Raw genomic sequence first — 18,557 nt, forward strand, 5'->3', positions numbered from 1 at the left:
GATGCTGCAGGTCACTTGCGGATGATCGGTGATGTCATGGAAGATCTCGTGGGGCCCTTGAGATAGACAGCAGTCCGACAGAAGAGCGTGAGAGGATACGGATTGTCATATAGCGAAAGGGAAATGAAAGAGATGTTTTATACGCTTTGACTTGCTAACGCGACCGTTAACGGAGGATGCACTGCTCTCCTTATTACTGTCAATTCACTCAGTGCACCTGCTGGTTTGTGATAATGAGTGTTCCTTTCCTGTAAACGATTGGGAAATGATGTAATGCTTCCCTCTTGTTAGTGTGTGTGTGTGTGTGTGTTTCAAACTGGTTGTGACTGGAATGTGCGTAGCTCTTATCAGTGTTATCAGTTAACTGAAATTAGCGAGTGCAGACGGTGTCACCGTCAGTTTCCCAGCAGACACATTTATGGCCTCTTAGTCAGCTTCCCTGTGTCGGCCATGTTGCCGTCCCTTCCTCCATGCTTAATGTGGGACGACAGATAACAGTTCTCAGTGCCATTTGAAGAGATGTGGGTGCACACATTTATTTTACTCTGTATATGTTCTACATTTTTGTCCATTCTACACTTTCATTGTTTTTTAAATGCCATGGAGGTTATTGGTGGTCACTCTAATCCTCCCAATTAGGCCAGTTTACAGCATCTGCACTTTAAAACCTCGAATCAATATATTCAGTACTCAATAGCCAGTGGAGGTCCATCATTGAGACAGATCTGCATGTCAGAAAGTAGTGTTTCATTTTATTTGATCAGTATTAGCCTGTTGCAAAAGCATCTTGAACGAATATTCTACTTGTCATGAGAATCAATTCTACTTCAAGTGAAATAAGATGAAACAAAATAACATTTGACTAATTGTGGCCCAAGTTAGATGAGACGTCTTTCAACAGCAGAATATATATTTTAATGTGAAACTAACTGAAGCTACACATTTATATGGAGTGAAATCTTTATGGCTCCGTCATTACATAAAATGGAAAATTCTAGATGTGTCATCTCATATGTCATTTTATACACTTGTCCCTGTAATTGGGCTGTTTATATTTAGTATCTTTGGAAACCTTGGGATCTGGACTAGAATTTAAAATAAGGTTCTGTGGGTTTGAACAATCCTTTTCTGCACAACATAAGTTTGTAATGATGGACCCGCCAAAAGCTCTGTTGGGTTAAGCCTTTCTAATGGCATGTTGAAGGCAACCTAGATGTTACCGAATCAAACCACATTTCTAGTGGTCAAAACGCATGTTTGTTGATAAGAATTCAGGAACAATTCAAGGGGGCAAGTATAGGACCTTTGAAAATAATCAGGTCAATGATTGGGTGCATGTCCCTGCCCCCCTGCAGGAGGACACAGGGCTGATATGAGCCAGAATGGCTGCCAGTTGCCTTTCTGTCCCGATGACTAAGCAGGAATCAGAGCGGACAGGAGCCGGCCTCCAGCCCCCCTCTGAAGCAATGACACATCTCCTTTGATTCCTCTACTGCTCTATCCATCCAATCCTTTATACACACACACACACACACGCACACACACACACACACACACACACACACACACACGCACACACACTCTCTCTCTTCTGGTGTGACATGCTGACCTATAGTGTACTGTGTTGGTCGTGTGTCATAGAGCCTAAGCCTTTTATTTCTTGCCCTCCATGACAGAAGGGCGTCTTCATGACTGCTTTTCAGACCAAACCGCAGTGGCGGAACAAGGCATGGGGTCGGGCATAATGGTGTGGGTGTGTGTGTGTGTGTGTGTGTGTGAGAGATTGTCTGTGAGAGTGGGAGTTTAAGAATTACTGATCAAACTATGAGGCACATGATGCCTTGTTCTGCGCCCCAGCAGTGACCTCATGGTTCAGTAACTGACTCGCTCTTTCTGTGTGTTTCTTTGTCATACAGAAACTGTTTGTGATCGCCACCTTCAGCAGGCACATAGTGGAGCAGATGGTCTGCCTCATCGGGTGAGTAGGCCTCAATGTGTGTGTGTGTGTGTGTGTGTGTGTGTGTGTGTGTGTGTGTGTGTGTGTGTGTGTGTGTGTGTGTGTGTGTGTGTGTGTGTGTGTGTGTGTGTGTGTGTGTGTGTGTGTGTGTGTGTGTGTGTGTGTGTGTGTGTGTGTGTGTGTGTGTGTGTTGTGTACTTGTGTGTGTTTGTTCACCAAAAGTACCCTGTGGGGTGTGCAGCTATCACACATGAGAGAGTTGATGCCAAACTTGACGGTTGATGGACCTTTTTTTCCGGTGGCCGTGTCCCTTTGTGTGGAACCTGCCTCCTCCTCTTTGTGACTCTGATGAAGGTCACGTAGAGACAGAGGTGGCTTTGAATTAAACATGGTGATTTCTTTTTTGGAAGATGTCTTGTTGCTTTATCCTGCTTGCAATGCTTTGTGCAGACGTTGAGGCTTTGTCACACTATGTTCTCCGTTGGGCCTCCTCACTCTGCTGTTATAGTCTACATTGTGATTCATGGCTGGGATTTTTCCACTGGATGACTATGGGCATGAACTTGTTCTAGTTTCTTCACAGGACGTTATGAACTCTTGTCTGTCATAGAAACCTCCCCTGTGCTTTTTCTCTCATGACGCACTGTTATTGCTCCTACCTACCTGATCTAATAGGGAGCTCCAGCCAACAGAGAGGGCCTCTGCAGAGTGTCCAAAGATGGTTTACGCTGATCCAACCTTTCATGCTTTCAATAAAATCAGGCCCTTCAGGTGTCAGACCACTCAGACAGTATATGCACTAATGTGTATTAGCTTGAAACGTCTTGGGAGGAAAGAAAATATCGAGCTTGAGTTACAGATGAGAGTGATTTCACGAAGGAAACTTATTTGTGCCAGTATTTATTATCCACCTAGTCAAATTACTTGTACGTGCACCGTACTTTGGCAATTAAGCGGTTTTGATTCTGATTTGTTTCTGCCAAGCTGGAAACAGCATCAGAATTTACAAATGGCATTCGGTTAATTTGTGAATTAAGATACCGGTTTTATCATGAAGTCATCAGAGACAGCAGGCTGCTTTTGGAGAGAAAAAGAGACAAAAACAGAAATCTTTCAATCCCACACACATGCAGATTCTGTGCTTCTTGGGAATAAGAGCTAGATGTAAGCTGAAAGAGCCTTGGTGCTGGGTCTGGGTGCTGATGGGTGCCATGATGGGTGTCCTTGTAGAGATGCCAGGGGTTGCAGCTGGAAACTTCCCTTGACACACCTGCTGGTGGGAGTTTGTTTATTACACACACACACACACTGAAATCAGTTGATGAGATTGCATCAGCTCTCGTCCTTGCCATGTTGTCTTTTTGCACATTTGATTTGTTTCTGAAATGAATTTTGGAAGTCTTTGTCCAGAGACTTTAACTTAAGAAGCTGCTGTTGCTTTCTTCTCCATGTGTGTATTTTATTACACGTGTGTTCTGATTGAGGTCTGATCAATGAAGCTGAGATAGCACAAGCTATACCAAAAGGTTTATAGGTGTGTGTGTGTGTTGGGTTGTGAAAGTCCTGTCCGCTCTTGTCAGTCACTGTTCATTGAGCTGCAGACTCAAAGCGACAGATGATTGGTTATTGACAGGTTTCAGTCTCACTCACTGCCCGCTTCTTCTCTAAAGGAAGTTTCCCTCGTTACAACTTGTCAACCGTCGGCTTCCTTCCTCACTGAGGCCTTTCCCCCCTCAGCTCCGATTCTCACTCTCACTCACACATCACCTTATGAATGGGTGACAGCCTTTCAATTTTAACCCTTTCGGCACAGACAGACCGCAGCGTCAGTGTTAACTGTGCAGGTGCTTGAAACTAAATTTACACCTTTAAACCCGCTTAAATGCCAGCACCTGCAGTAGCCCCCACCCACTGTGCCCAGTTGCAAGTTCTTGCACACACATAAACCCTTTGTGCGCGCGCACACACACACGCACACACACACACACGTATACACACATAAATGTGTCCTCTGGATACCCTCTTTCTGAAAAGTCATTTATACTATGCATCTCGTCTGTTTGTTTTTTCCCTCAACTAAGCCACAGGACTTTTACAATGTTTTCAGCGAAGCAATTAACACCTGATTTTAAAATATCATAATATTTACTCCTCTTTTCTTTTCTTTTTTTTCAGTTATCGAGTGTATGGAAACAATTTTTTGCGAAATCTCTATTTCTTGGTCTTGCGTCAACAGATTCCTAAAATAATGACTTACCCAGCCATACCGGCATAAAATGATTGATGTTTTTGAAGATTCTTGCACAAATGACTCATTTGCTGTGTGGTCTGAGTTTTATAACATCTGTGGTATTTTTTAATTGTCATGTTTTAAGATTGTGGAGCATTTATTCTCCTTTTCAGCTGTTTTTGATTAAAGATTAAATACGAAAGACACAATTTGTGTCTTTATTTATACATAGAATGAAGACACAAATTGTGCCCAAAGTTCAATATTTGGGCACAATTTGTCTTTGTTTGCTTGGCTCTGGATTTAGTGTCTGTAAGCTTAGGGAACAGTATTTGTCTTTGTCGGTGATTGAAGGGTCCATGGTGATTTTCATTCTCACATGACATAGTACAATACTACACAAAGGTCTGTGATACCTCACACAGAACAAATGATCACACACTGAAAATGTACAAAACACGAAACCGCTACCTTTTCCGATTTGTTTATTTCACATGATTTATTTATTTTAAATTACAAACCATTTAATTTAAATAATGTATCAGCTCCATGACAAAACACACAATAACATCTTTCACTGTTCATTAGAACCTAACGGGAGTCATTTTCCTAATCCCCTGAATTTCTTGTTGTAGTGTGAGTGTGAGTTTAAATAGTAGTGAAAACTGATGTCGACATATTATGTCTGAATTTATTGAATAAATTATGTTATTTACAGAAGTTGGCCTTTTTTAGGGACGTTTCTAACGGTTTTCACTTGTTCATCAGCAGTTCAAATCAGGAAAGTAGTGTTTCTCTGAATGACAAACAGAAAGTGTGTTACTGAAATTCAGCCTCACAAGAGCGCTTCGGATCTCGTCATGAGGCTTTAAAACTGTCAACATTTGTCATCGCCTCTGTTAACAAAAATGACAAACTCCAGTTGTTTTGTTTATTTTACAGGCTTGAAATAAAATGCAGAGAATAAGCAAAGGATCTTTTTTTTAGAACAAGTTGAACATGAGTGACTTAAAGATTTCCATTATGCATTTATGACTGTCTGATGTTCCTTTTGAGAGTGAGACCCAAAAAAAGTGTTTGGTGGAAAAACAAGTTCTGTCCTTTGACAGTTGTTAAATCTTGTTCTTCCATTTTCAACTGTTTTTCTAATTTCTGTCTGTTTGGGGGGGGGGGGATGCGTGTCAGACATTTCAAACTTGACATATTGCTTCTTGGTGTGTATTGTGGAAAAGGATTCATACATCTCTGGTAGATGAGTTCCACTCTTGTTTTGCTGCCGTGCTAAGCATTTACGGTTGAATCCAGAACCCTCTGTCAGCAGTAGCAGGATAATAACAAAGATAATTTCTGCTTTGAAGCGCCACAAAGTCACAATAAAACCCTCCTCGTATGCCTTTTGGGCTGATAACAAGAACTGATAACCAGGTCTGATGGAGCTGTGTGTCTGATCAGGCTTGTTAGGTTTCCTATGTCCTGTGACTAATGTACAGACGTCTCCTCTTCAAGGACGGCTCTGCGTGTACAGTCATTGTTTAAGTCAGGAAAAATTTTGCAAACTCTTACAAAGCGAGGCTTTGATCATGATCTGAAGCAGTTGTTTCATGCTGTCATTTTGTTCATTTTGCAGTTTTTTGCCTTTAGTCATAAAACACCCTGCACCGGTTTTCCATCTTTGTCAACAATTCTTGAGAGTTTGTAGATTTGATAGAAATAAAAAAAATAGAAGCAAGTCCATTGTACAGAAAAAGTACAAGGTTGTTCTTTTTTCTGTGACATGGACTTGGCTTCTATTTGTACAACAAAACTTAAACTTTTTAATTACATTTTATCATCCAAATTTGTCATTATACCCAAACTCTATGGTTCTCTCCCTGAACACTTTGTCTTATACCACAACATGCTCGTTTTCTCCACTTGAATTTCCTTTGAGTTTTGTGTGCTAGTGAGGTCAATAAGCCTAGATGGACTACAAAGTACGAACAAGCCCCTGCTGCCGTGCTCCATATCATTTCAGGAAAACAGATTAATCTTTCTCTGTGCCCAGTCCTCCCTGTCCTCCTTTCTCTTATCTCAGCTGGCGCTTCGTCAGCCAGTGAGGCGGTGATATACAGCAGTAAGAGCTCAAAATCCACCGTTGCATGCAGTAATGGAACGGGGAGCTTTCCTGTGTATGACATGCTGTCTGGGCCTCCGGTCCCCTCGTTTACACTGTTGTGAGTTGCTTTGAATTGCTGACTCTGATTCATGCCACTTTTATAGCAGCCATATGTGATGATACGTGAAGAGGAAAAAATAGCTGTCTGCAGGAGTCCAGTGTGTTGACACCGTGTCAGTGGTGACTGCGGTGGGATTGGGTTTAGTTTCTGTAGAGGTCTGGGAGTGTGAGGTGATTGTGTTTGTGAGAATGTGGAAAAGAGAGAAAATGAGAGAGGAGCAGAGAAAACAAGCTCATCTTCTGGCTTTGCACTTAAAATGACTGCTCTCAATAATCCATCATCTTGATTGAGACACTGTCTGTGTCCTATATTGAGCTCGACAAATCCCTCAGACTCTTGTGTCAAGAAGTCCTCTCACTGTTGGGCTCTCGGGGAGAAAGCCATTGAGATGCAGAGAGGAAGAGATGAGACCTGAAAAGGTAATCCAGTAGAAACCGGTGCACGTCTCCATGAGAATGCAGCTATTTACATGCCAGTCCCTCTCTAAGGCGAGAGCCCATTACCAGCACAATGGGCCCGCAGATGGCTGGTCCATCCACACAAGGCTGTCGGCATTCGAGGACCACAGCAGGCAGGCCTGCTCAGCGGGAGGCCAGGGGAGAGTCACGGGTCAGGGCACGGCGGCCTGGGGTGGTATGAGCCGCTCACCGGATCCTACTGGAACTTGAATTGATTTTTTTATTACATTATTATGAGAGTAACGGCTCAGTGGCTTTAGCTGTGATGGTACACCTTAACTAGGTACTCAAAGGTTGTTATTGGATTAAGCATCATTTACACTGTTCTGGTTTCTTTCTGTGCTTTGGTTCTGTGTGTCGGTGAATTTTGTAATAAAATTTTGGAAGATGTCCACTTGATTTAGACAGGATGAAAATGGGGGATTATTACTGCAAACAAATCCTATTTCAATTTAAATATGGGCACCTGACAGACTGGGACAACCTATCCTTTAACAAAATCCATTATCTTCTTCTGTTCCTGTTTCTTACGAGCATGGAGGTCAAACGGAATTATTCTGTATGTTGACCGTCAAACAACTCGAGTAAAGTTGGGTTACTGGAGAAGTGAAATTGCTGAGAAGCATGCAAGCTATTCTGGGTTTTCACAGTAGTGCAGTTATTTGTGTGCGTGTAAAAAGTACTGGAGTTAGGGGAGAAAAGTCTGTTACTGCTTGTTTCCACTGAATTTCACACCCTTGAACACACACCCTTCGCTCATATAGAACCTGTGGTTTCATGCTGAATGTGGGGCTGTCTGGGTTGAAGGTAACTGTGGCGTCGCCTTCTACGAGTTGAAAGCAGGGAGGGATTTTTTTTACGTGCCCTATGTCACAATATAAGTCTATGTGACGCAAAATGCACCAATTTGAGGCCAAGAATTTCATTGATCAATCAATATTATCTGTGCAATAAATATACAGGACAAATATGAAAGGAAACGTTTCTATGCCAAAGCTTATTAGTTTGGTATTTTACACATGGTGATGTGTGTTGCTTGTCCTCTTGTAGAATAATATGAGTGAAAGTGATGACAATTTTTTATTTTTTTTAACCATTCACACCTTTGGTCACATGACCCATCCTATAAATAGCCCTCATTGAGCCATATGAGCAACGTCTTCCCGTTTACCCAATCTGCCAGAAGGGAGTATTTTTGCTCCCGTTAGTCACTGGGTGCTCTGGTCACCTGAGAAGCGCTCTGACAAAGATGGCATTGATCAGTCCTTCCATTGCCTGCCCTTTTCTCCTCAAACAGTCTGACGCCTCACTTGGGATGACGGGGTCAGAGGCAAACATGGCAAGACAGTGGGAGTGAGGGATCGAGCGGCAGGTCGCGGCCGACTCTCTTTTTATACAACGTTGTTAAGTTTAATGCGCGGCCCGGCGGGGTGTCCATTTTCTCATCTCCCCCACTTCCAGTGTGATTACCTCGGCCCGCAAGCTCTGACAGAAATACAGAGGCAGTAAGTCAGAGAGAGGTTTGACTCTGAGCCAAAAGGTCTTACCACCATTAAAAGTAACACTCAAATGTCAAGAAGAGTTATGGTTCGGATTGTGTGCTTTAGGCCTGTGTCTGCAGGTAATGGCTCCATGAGGGAATCAAAGGGGGTACACAAAGATCTGAATGTAATTGTAGCTTTGATGAGTAAGTGTGTGTGTGTGTGTGTGTGTGTGTGTGATTTTGTGTGAGTGAGAGAAAGACACAAAGAGAGGGAGAGGTCAGATACGTGTTCCAGGTCTGGTGTCATATTATGTGCCTCTGGGGCACAGTGTGTGTCCCAGGACTTCCTGCTCTATTCATCCCGGATTCATTTGTTTTGGGTCCCGGTCTCACACTCTGCACCGCGCTCGCTCATCAGATCCTTCCTACGCATGCTCAGGCCAAGGCGATGAAATTACTAAAGCATTTATTCGTCGGGATAGCAACTGGCTTGTATGCTGTTTTAGGAAACAGTACGCCATTGATTCATTTTTAGGGCAGTTCATTTATCAGGGGGAACACAAAGCTGACCTTGAGCCGCATCATCCACTGAAATGTATTGTTTCGTGAATCCCATGAACATCGTAATGTGTGCTGTGATTTCACCAGTTGTCATGAGTACGTGTGTCTTCGTCTATGTTGTGTGAGAGAGGAGTCACCCCAGACAGGACCTGACTCAGAGGCCGGCCGGGCGGCCTGCCTGGACCCGTCTCCCTCCCTGCCCTGCCTCCACCACACCTCATTCAAAACAGACATGTTGTCCCCCATCAGCCAGATTCACAGCAGCGAGTATTTGAGAGGGAGGAGAAGATAGTAGGGAGGTTAAATATGCTCATAATGCTGACAATGTGTTCTATTTGTTTTTATCCCAGACACTTGAATCTTTAAGAATCACTTATTATTTCACAATGTAAATAATGTAGTATTCAGCTTTTTGTTCAGTTGTTGTTCCAGCACATGAAGACATTCCGGAGCATTCTGTCACACAGACATCAGGAACTTTCACTTTTCTGCACTCGGTGGCTGCTAACCACAACCTCTGCAGCATGTGGAATCAAATGCATGGCTATACTGTATGTAAACTCATCAGAAACTTAATCAGATAGCTATACTTTTGGCAATTTTACCTTAATTTTGCTTTAGTGGTGTACAAACTTTGATGCAAAGCAACAGACTGAATTGACCTTGCTGCCTGTCTTAACGACGAATACCTCTTTGCTGTTTTGTGAAGCAGTCACTTATAGAGCAGAAGTAGAACGCACAGTTGAGAAGCGGATGGTATACAGCTTTTGTGGCTTTTATAGGTAACCTATGTGGTTGTCTGAGGAGCATGTCACAGTGTATATGAACCACACAGTGTACTGTATGCTGAAAAAGTCCCTTACACCCACCTTTGTGCTCACTGGCTAACATGCTGTGTTGGATTAGCGGCATGCATGCATTGAATCCACAGAACAGTCGTACTTCAAACGGTCTCAAGTTCTCATTCATTGTAAGAGCCATATTCCACCCGTGACCTTGATTATTTGGTGTGTTTCAGACCTTCACGTTTATCGAGCATAGCATATCATAAAGTGTTCATTTAACTCCTCTTGTCTTCATTGTTCTGAGTTGCTGCAAAGTTTCCCATTGGGGACTAAGAAAGTAGGAATACAGTGGGTGCGGTTATCACAGGCTCATTTGGTGTTCATTTGAAAAGAGGGCTAGACGTCGTCCCATAGGAAACAATGTTACCATAGATCCCACACAGCGACCGCTCCTGCCAGCATGACGTCACAGGATGGATGGAGACACTGGAGTATCAGCGATGCCCTACACCTTCTCTTCTTCTGTTCTTCCACCTCCTCCTCTATTTCCAGGCTGCCTGTCGCTGCCACTCTACAAGCAGCAGTATGACTTGTCTGGATGTGTCTCCACTCACATCTGACTCATGTTGAAAGGGTCCAGGCCTGGTTACACAGTGACCCAGCAACCCCACACACCTCCACACCCAGACCAGGAGGGCCTGTGTGGGCATGCCGACCTGAACCTGCGGGGTTCGTAAGGGTTGGACAGCTGTTTTATGTGGCTGTCTGGGAAGTGAGAGGAATAATAGACTTCTATAATTGGTGCCCCCTGATTTGCTGGCAGCACTGTGGGCACCGGAGAGGATAGCATGTGTCCGAGCTGGTGCACATGTGTGTGTGTGTGCTGGCTCACACAGATGGCTGTGGAACAGGGATGTGATAAACACACTGGGCAGGGGATCTCCGTCCAGGAGTGGGCTCCATGCTTAAGTGGTGAAGTCACTGGGAAAAAGTCCGGTTGAACTGGAGGAGGAACACACACACACACACACACACACACACACATATTACCTTACAGCATTTGCACGTGAATCAACATTTTCCTCACAATAAAGTAAAAGACACTCCTCCATAATTCCATTGTTGAATCATTCTAACAGTCAATAAAATCAAATTGGGGCGGTAGTCATTTATCGAGCCATGAGCTGATAAAAAGGAGCGAGTCGGAGCGTCTGTGTTTTGCACAGAGATGGTGTAGAGGTCAGAGCTTCAGTACCTCGGGTCAGAGCGCTGCCTAACCACAGTGTGCGTCTTGCGGCGTCTGTGCTGTTGTGTTAGGTGTGAACTGTGGCCCCGTGGAACATTGGGTAACACTAGCGATTGCCTAAGCCAGTTGTTGTGATGGTGTCGTAACCAGTTGGACCTGGCCAGGGTTTGGCTGTCATGTGAGCCCTTGTTCTCTATCATCCCCTCAGGACGTCAGGGCACGTGTGTGTGTGTGTGTATATCCACACTTTTGGGATTTCATTCGCTTAAAGAACAAGAAATTGGGACTTTCGTGTGTGTGTGTGTGTGTGTGTGTGTGTGTGTGTGTGTGTGTGTGTGTGTGTGTGTGTGTGTGTGTGTGTGTGTGTGTGTGTGTGTGTGTGTGTGTGTGTGTGTGTGTGTGTGTGTGTGTGTGTGTGTGTGTGTGTGTGGCAGCCTTCAGAAGGGGCAGACAGGTCAAAGGGCGCCTCTGACTCATGCCCAGTGGAATTTAGTTTTCACAAAAACGAACACAGGACGCCTAAACACGCTCCACACTCTGTGAACAGCAGCAGGAAGTGATAGTGATAGAGAGGCTGACATGGCCCTTCAGTAGTAAAATGGCTGCAGGAAGGTGAGAGATGTGGGCTTTTCCCTCCATGTCATCCTTGTTCAGTTGGAGCGTATTTCCCAGTCGTTTCTTTCCTGATTATTGAGCGAGATAGCATCTTCTCTTGGTTAACGAGCAGACGGGTCCTGGTTTCTGGAACTCTTCTGTGCATTTTTTCTGCAGGTGAAGGATATATGACTTGTTTGTACTCAAGGCAGTTCCCATCCATCATGAAACCGGATGTGTCATTTTTAAAGATGGAAATGTGGAGCAGAGGATGCTGTTTTGTACCTATTTTTTTTTTTTTAACCCGCAGTCCTGCAACAAGCATTGTACTCCAAAGAAATACTGTATGTGCTACTTTTCCTTTGTTTGAAAAAATGCAGCTGACTGCTCTTAACAAACAGAATATTTCTCACCTGTAAGTGTGAAGATGTCCTTTGTGTAGTTCACAGAAAATATTTGTTTTCATATTCTATTCTGACTTCTCCAGCAGACAGACGGGATGTTTGTGTTGATGAGAAAGGGACCTGTAGAGGATGCAGGTCTCACAAATCTTCAATAACGCCTTACCTTTTAATATTTACAACCATTTTGTCTTTATTACTCAAAATGATTTTGGTTCAATATAAATAAATGCAATATTCATACTTCAAACTGTGTTTGTGTGTGTGGTGATAGCAAACTCCTTGTTCTCCCTACAAACACAGGGCTGGCCACACCATGCAAATAGTGTTTCTCTGGTTTGATGCTCTAATCTAAAATGAACTAACGGGCAACATGGTTGAATTTTACCAAACACACTGTTGCAAATTGTCAAAGAGTTTTTGTCTTATTCATATGTTTATGTTGCACAGATGTGCTGTGTGACTGCACTGATAGTGAAAATTGATGAGTTTGATGGAATTGTAGAATGATGGTGCTGCGGAGCTGTTCATTTAACAACAACAAAAAACAGAACTTGGGTCACTTTGAATTTATTCTTGGAAGAGGTGGTATTGCCCCTCTCAACACAGTCATTTTGCATACTTTAATAGCACAGACTTGAACAAAAGAAAGGTCGGGAAATGTCAATTTTCTCTTTTATTTGATGATATTGCCTATCTGTAGGAATACTGTTCTTTAAATACAACACAAACAAAAAGTGTAGTTACATACTCTTACATACACTTAAAGCAGGCAGGAAAAGTAAGAAAAGTGCATATAAATACCTCCACAACATCAAGTACATGTTTGTTAATTTCTTTAAATACCTGCATTAACATGTACTGCTGAGCTCCTCCTCACATGTCACATAGAGTATAGTCATGTTAAACATTTGTTCATTTCTTTAAATACCTCTGTTATAACTTTTCATTTTATTTACTCTGTTAGATAACAAGTGTCTTGCTAGATTTACTTTTGACTGCTATATTTCATACATTCCTACAATCATTTGCTCTTAATATCTTGAACTCTACATGTTACCAAATTTGATGTTGATGAAAACAATAATTTGAACACACACTGCTTATGTTTCCTATTGTGTGCAGGCATATGAAACCCAGCTATGTTGTTGATATTAAGCCACACACATTTACTGGGAATCATTTATGTAACCCAGGCATGTAGAGCCGATGATTTTTGCACAACTTCTGGAAGTGATTCAGTCAATTGGAAAACAACGGTTATAAAGTTTGATAGGATCCACACATGTCGGCTTTTATGGTTGTAAAACCACCTACATGTTAAGACTTGTCGTTGTTGTGATTATTATCCTTTAAGATCCAATATTTTTTCTCTTCAGAAAAAGAGACACTTTTTATAAAACAGTTTGGATCAACTGCAATGTTTTTTAAACTCTGCAATAAATTAGTTATGTCCATTTTATATTTTTGGATAAAGATCCAAAAAATGAGTATTTTTCATACGAAATACATAGAATAATAATTTATGTTAATGCATGATTGTAATTAATGTACTGCATTGATTCATGTGAAAATTCATAACTACTTTCTGTCCTTTACTGCTTTTATAAATTATGCAAAAAACAGTTAAAAAAAACAAACTATAAATGAAATGTGATTTTAGGGTATTTAGCTGATTAAATACAATTAAAGGCCATGAGCTTTATTCCATCATGTATTTTCTCAATTTAATTCGGAAGAAAAAGATTAAATCTGATATGCATGTTCTTCTGCACGCCTACTTTAATATATATATATATATATATATATATGTATATATGTATATATGTAAAGATCAGACTTTCTGCTTTTTAGAAAGTGCTGTACATAGTTTTGTTCAAACTGATTAATGTCCCTGTTTCTGGAGGCCACAGTGTTCAGGAGCCTCACCAATGACAGAAGATAGAAGTGAGGAGTTTTATTCTAGTCTCGTTTAAAGCCCAGGATTTTAACAAACCAGTTTTTAGTGTTTGCTCAGCAGCTGCAGAGTAAATATTTCAGGCTTATTGTTTGCCAAATTACATCTTACGGCTGTTGTTCATTTCAGCTTCTATTTTTTTTCTCCCTTGTCTCGACTCAACAGAACTCCAAAAATACTTTAACTTTCCAAACTTTTACTTAACATTTAAATCAACTTTTACTACAATCACTGAACATCATCATACTATTTATTACATATATTTAATGCATGCACAAGTTATTACACAAATCTCTCATTTACTTCCAGTTAGAAGTCCATTTAATCTCAACACTAACAAAGGTGATAATGTGAACTTCTTTCATAGAAACATGTTCAGCTCTGGTACTTACTGGTTGTAAATCATGAACACACTGACAGTAGAAATTCTTAAATCCAACAATTTTCACAACACCCTCTGCAGAGAGTGAAAATATATTCCCAAAAAGCAGAAAATCACGAGATTTTTAATGGAAAGACTGTCAGAGACTGTCCTAACTGTGAGGCATTAAAACATGTTTTAGACTGCTGGCTTTCAGCTTCTTTGTTGGTGGATTGGCCCAGGCTCGTGACTCAGTATTGCTCATCGTGTATGAGATGATTCGCCCGTCATTTCGCTCACTCTTTGTCCTTGCCTGTTTACTTTTATCTGCTGAACTGGTGTATTTCCCCTATGCTTTCTGATCTTTCTCTTTCTTGTGCAAACTCATATTCAGCTTTTCATCCAGGTTGTATCTTTTTTAATTAGTTTGGTAAGTTTCTGTTTGTGTAGACGACAGGGAGTTTGTGACGTGGGGGGATGGGAATAGGAGAGGCTTTGTTTCCCTCCAAAACAAAAAAAAACCTAGCTTGATTTTTGATACCGTGTCCTAACCATTTTCTATTGTGTCATCTAAAGCGTTCGACTTCCTGCCTGCTTTGTCCATTCACTTGTAGGATATCTATTACCTCGTATGAAGTCAATCATTACTAAAAGGCTTCCTTCTTATGAACTCAATCATTTAACACAATCGGGGGTTTTTTCTAACCATAACACGTGTGTGTGTGCGTGTGTGTGTGCGTGCGTGCGCGTGTGTGGAGGTGGGGAGGGACGGAAATGACTTGCCTCCCTCAGAGAAAGTTATCAGCCATAAACTCAACCGTATGTGACTTGACTGCCTCCGCAAAACCTGCTTTCAAGTCTTTGATGATGCCTCCCCAACGTGAACAAAAGACTTTCTAGTGGAACATAAGGAAAGTTTTGAAACAATAGCACGCGGGATGTAATTGACTGTGTATAGCCACAATAGAGAATGAGTGAAGGTCTTTAGTATGTATTTGTTTAGTGATTAATCACTAACTCCTATAGGGATGGGCCACTGATTCGCTATTCCAGGGCATTCTCTGCGTCTTTTTTTGGGTGTGTGTATGTGTGTGTGTGCGTGTGCGTGTGTGTGTGTGAGAGAGAGAGAGAGAGGGTGGGGAGAGGGGGGGGGCAGTAGTATGCTTGTACTTTACTGGTGACTAAATCTTGTAAAAGGGTTTCCTAATATGGGCCGTCTCACCTAGCGCCCTCCCTCTGTGGGCCATCCCCCCAGATCTCAGCCAGTGATGGCTCAGCTCGAGTACGACTCACTTCCTCATTAATTGGCTGAAACCAGTTCTTACAGGAACCGCCTGATAAATGTGAGAGTTCTGAGAAGTCATTCATTTCTCCGCGCTGCAGCGGCAGAGGAGGCACTGCAGGGGAGTTGAACGAGTTCACCGATGTGTGTGTGTGAGAGGGAGAGGAAGCCGAGTATGTGTGCATGTAGAGAGAGAGAGAGAGGGAGAGGGAGAGGGAGGAGAACGGAGCCAGAGAATGTGGGTGACTACTGCTGCCGCGGCTGCTGTACGAGGACCAGCCAACTTTATGCCATTTTTTAAAATTGTCTTTTTACTTATTTGCTTTGTTTCAAAGCAGCACTGTTTTCTATAGATGTGGTACACGCTGTACTTTATTCTGTGTGTGTGTGTGTGCCTGTGTTTTGTGGGGATGAGCGGTGAAGGGATCGTTGCTCTCCCCGTCTTCCTCTCTTCTCGGAGAGAGGAAGACGGGGAGACCGACACTGTACAGGACATAGGACAGCATGCCTCCCTTGGGCTGGTGAGTAACAATGATGTGACGTGATTTGTGCCCCCCCACCCCCTACCCTTCTATCCCCCCCCCATGCCTCCTCCCCTCCTCTCTCTTTCTCTCTTCTTCCTCCTCCGCCCCCCCCCCCCCCCCCATCTCTCTGTTGGTTGAGGCAGATCTGTTCCACTGCTGGGTGCGGCACTGCAGAAGCCCTTCAGGGAGTACTTGGAGGCCCAGAAGGCCAAGCTGCACCATCAGGCTGGAGATGGGATCCCAACTGTAAGTACAGGGGCCTCAGCCCCCAGCTCACAGCCTCGATTCATTCACGTGTGCGCGCCAAGACAAGAATGCAGCCCCCTTACTTTTGCCTCTTTCACTCCTTCTCCCTCCACTTTTTTTCGTTGCTTTCTTCTCTTTATCTAAGCCTTCCTTTATATCTCTGACCTATTTTCTCTCACAAACACCATTCTGTTTTCAACCTCTTTACCTGAACCATGTGCATTCAGATTTATAAAGAAATGTAAACATTTTCACATGTATTTTTCAAATCTAATATCATGTTTATAAGAGAAATGTTGATGTTGTAGACTTTACTATAACCTGCAGTGATCCAGTAGATTACAGAGGCTTGTTTGGGGCCAGAATGACAGAGTAGGTTAGCGCTGCACTGGGCGGGCTGGAGGGGAGGAGGAGAGGGGCCGGTGTGGGGTCTGGCTCCACTCGCTGTATTGAACTGTAGCGCGGGGCGTGCTGACTCATGCTCCATGTTACCAATCGGGAGCGTGTGTGTGAGTGTGGTCACTCCCCAATGTGTCTCTCACACACACACACTTGCACTCAATGCCCCGCCTGAACCCAGCACTGACTGTAGACCGGGGCGGGGGCCCCCGCTTCGCCAGTGACAATCCATCAAAACCTCCTGTCTAGAACAAAAAGAGCCAGTTGTAGCTGTAGCCATTTCTCTTCCAAAGCTTTTTTTTTTTCCCCTCTATATTTCTCACTCCCTCTTTTTCTCTCTTTCCTTTAGTGATTCGATTTTTCTCCTTTTTTGCGCAAGAAAAAAAGGAGAAACTTTGAGTTGCACAAGGACAGATTAAGGCATTTCTCGAACAATGTTCCTCTTTTCTTGTAACTTGAGCCTCCTGCAGTTACAGGAGAGAAGCGAGGCAATTTAACTTGGTGGAGGCAGGTTGGGGTCAGCGGGGGCGTTAGGAGGGAGGACGGTGGGGGCTGCCGCGTGTTTTATTACCCCTGATCTCTATCTGTCCTGCACATGGAGCTGGATCCCCACCTAGCCTACAGCATCAGGAGCAGAGGGGAGAGCAGGGTGTGGGGTGACGGGGAGGGAGGGGGCTTCAACTTGCTGACCCGGCTCCTCTCTCTCTCTCTCTCTCTGTTCTTACTGTGGTTCCTGGCAGGAGGCGAGCTGGCTGCCGTGGCTCTTTGAGAAGGTTGTGGTCATCATGGTATGCTTCTTTGTCTGCTCCATTGTCAACTCCATGGCCCAGAGCTACGGCAAGCGCACGCAGCAGGACAAGTACTCGGAGGGCAAAAAGGAGTGAAGGCCAGATAGCAATCACAGCCGACCATCAACTTCAGAAGCTCCCCCAGATCCCGGACTCATTTCGGCTCTCCCTCCTCGGCTGATAACCCGCCATTATCTGAAGCAAAATATCAGCCTCCGACTGGCCTGCCTCTTGTTATTGCAGCAACATGTTTATGTTGAACTCGGACTTCCATTGACTTGCTTTTGAAGGCTTTGTATTTGGTAGTGATTTCCGCAATTGTGCTCTGCAAGGTAGGTGGTTGTTGGGCTGCGTGTGAGTGAGCTGTTGTGTTGTTTGAACGTTCATGTTGGTGCTTTCATCTGCTCCTGAGTGAGAAGAAGCTGCTGGCTGTAACTCTCCTTAGTGAGGCCTTAATCTACCCTGTTTGTTCACTGGAAGAGTCACTTGAATCCACTTTATTTGAATAAGTTAGGATTGTTACCTTTGATTGTGAAGTGAGTTATTTGTTCAATAACCGAATTATTTATTATCTATATTAGCTTGTTCATTTTTAAGACTGTATTCTGTATTTATTACTGTACCGTGTAGTTGTTTGGCGGCATTGACTGTGGTACGATAAGACGTGTAAATGATCGGCCACTTCGGAGCCATCTCATTTCTACATGTTGTAGAGTTCTAAGTCAGTTGCTGTAGAGACGCGAATAACATTTCAAACTGTTCGCGGTGCTTTCGATGACCAATTCTTTTGTGTGCGGCAGTGAAGCTCATCAAGGTACTTTTGGATGAGAAATGAGAAATCGGCCATGAATCACCCCGCTGTTCCCTTTGTCTGCCCTTATTGTTCTGCTTCCAGGAAGGGAGCACATGAGTCAGCCCGGGGCTACTTTACCAGATGCAGCCATATATTGAGTCAGATCTACGGCTGTGTGTGCCTGTGTTTGAGACGGGGAGCGAGAGGCAGATAGTAGGTTGGGTTTGTGTGACTGCCACATTTGTTGCTCTCCCTTTTATCTTTTATGGATTTCAG

The 18,557-nt window shown here is 43.3% G+C and overlaps 1 pseudogene across 1 annotated transcript in view; it reads left to right on the top strand.

Annotated features, from left to right (window-relative positions):
* The window catches only part of LOC306788055 (vacuole membrane protein 1-like), a 58,531-nt pseudogene extending 40,947 nt beyond the window's left edge, over positions 1-17,584 (top strand). Inside the window, exons 11-13 of the transcript in view lie at positions 1,917-1,978; positions 16,199-16,301; positions 17,441-17,584. The product of the transcript in view is annotated as a vacuole membrane protein 1-like (transcript). The remainder of the gene's footprint in view (positions 1-1,916; positions 1,979-16,198; positions 16,302-17,440) is intronic.
* The last annotated feature ends 973 nt before the right edge of the window (positions 17,585-18,557 follow it).

This window comes from Melanostigma gelatinosum (assembly GCF_949748355.1).
Source record: "Melanostigma gelatinosum genome assembly, chromosome: 14".
Classification (NCBI taxonomy): domain Eukaryota; kingdom Metazoa; phylum Chordata; class Actinopteri; order Perciformes; family Zoarcidae; genus Melanostigma; species Melanostigma gelatinosum.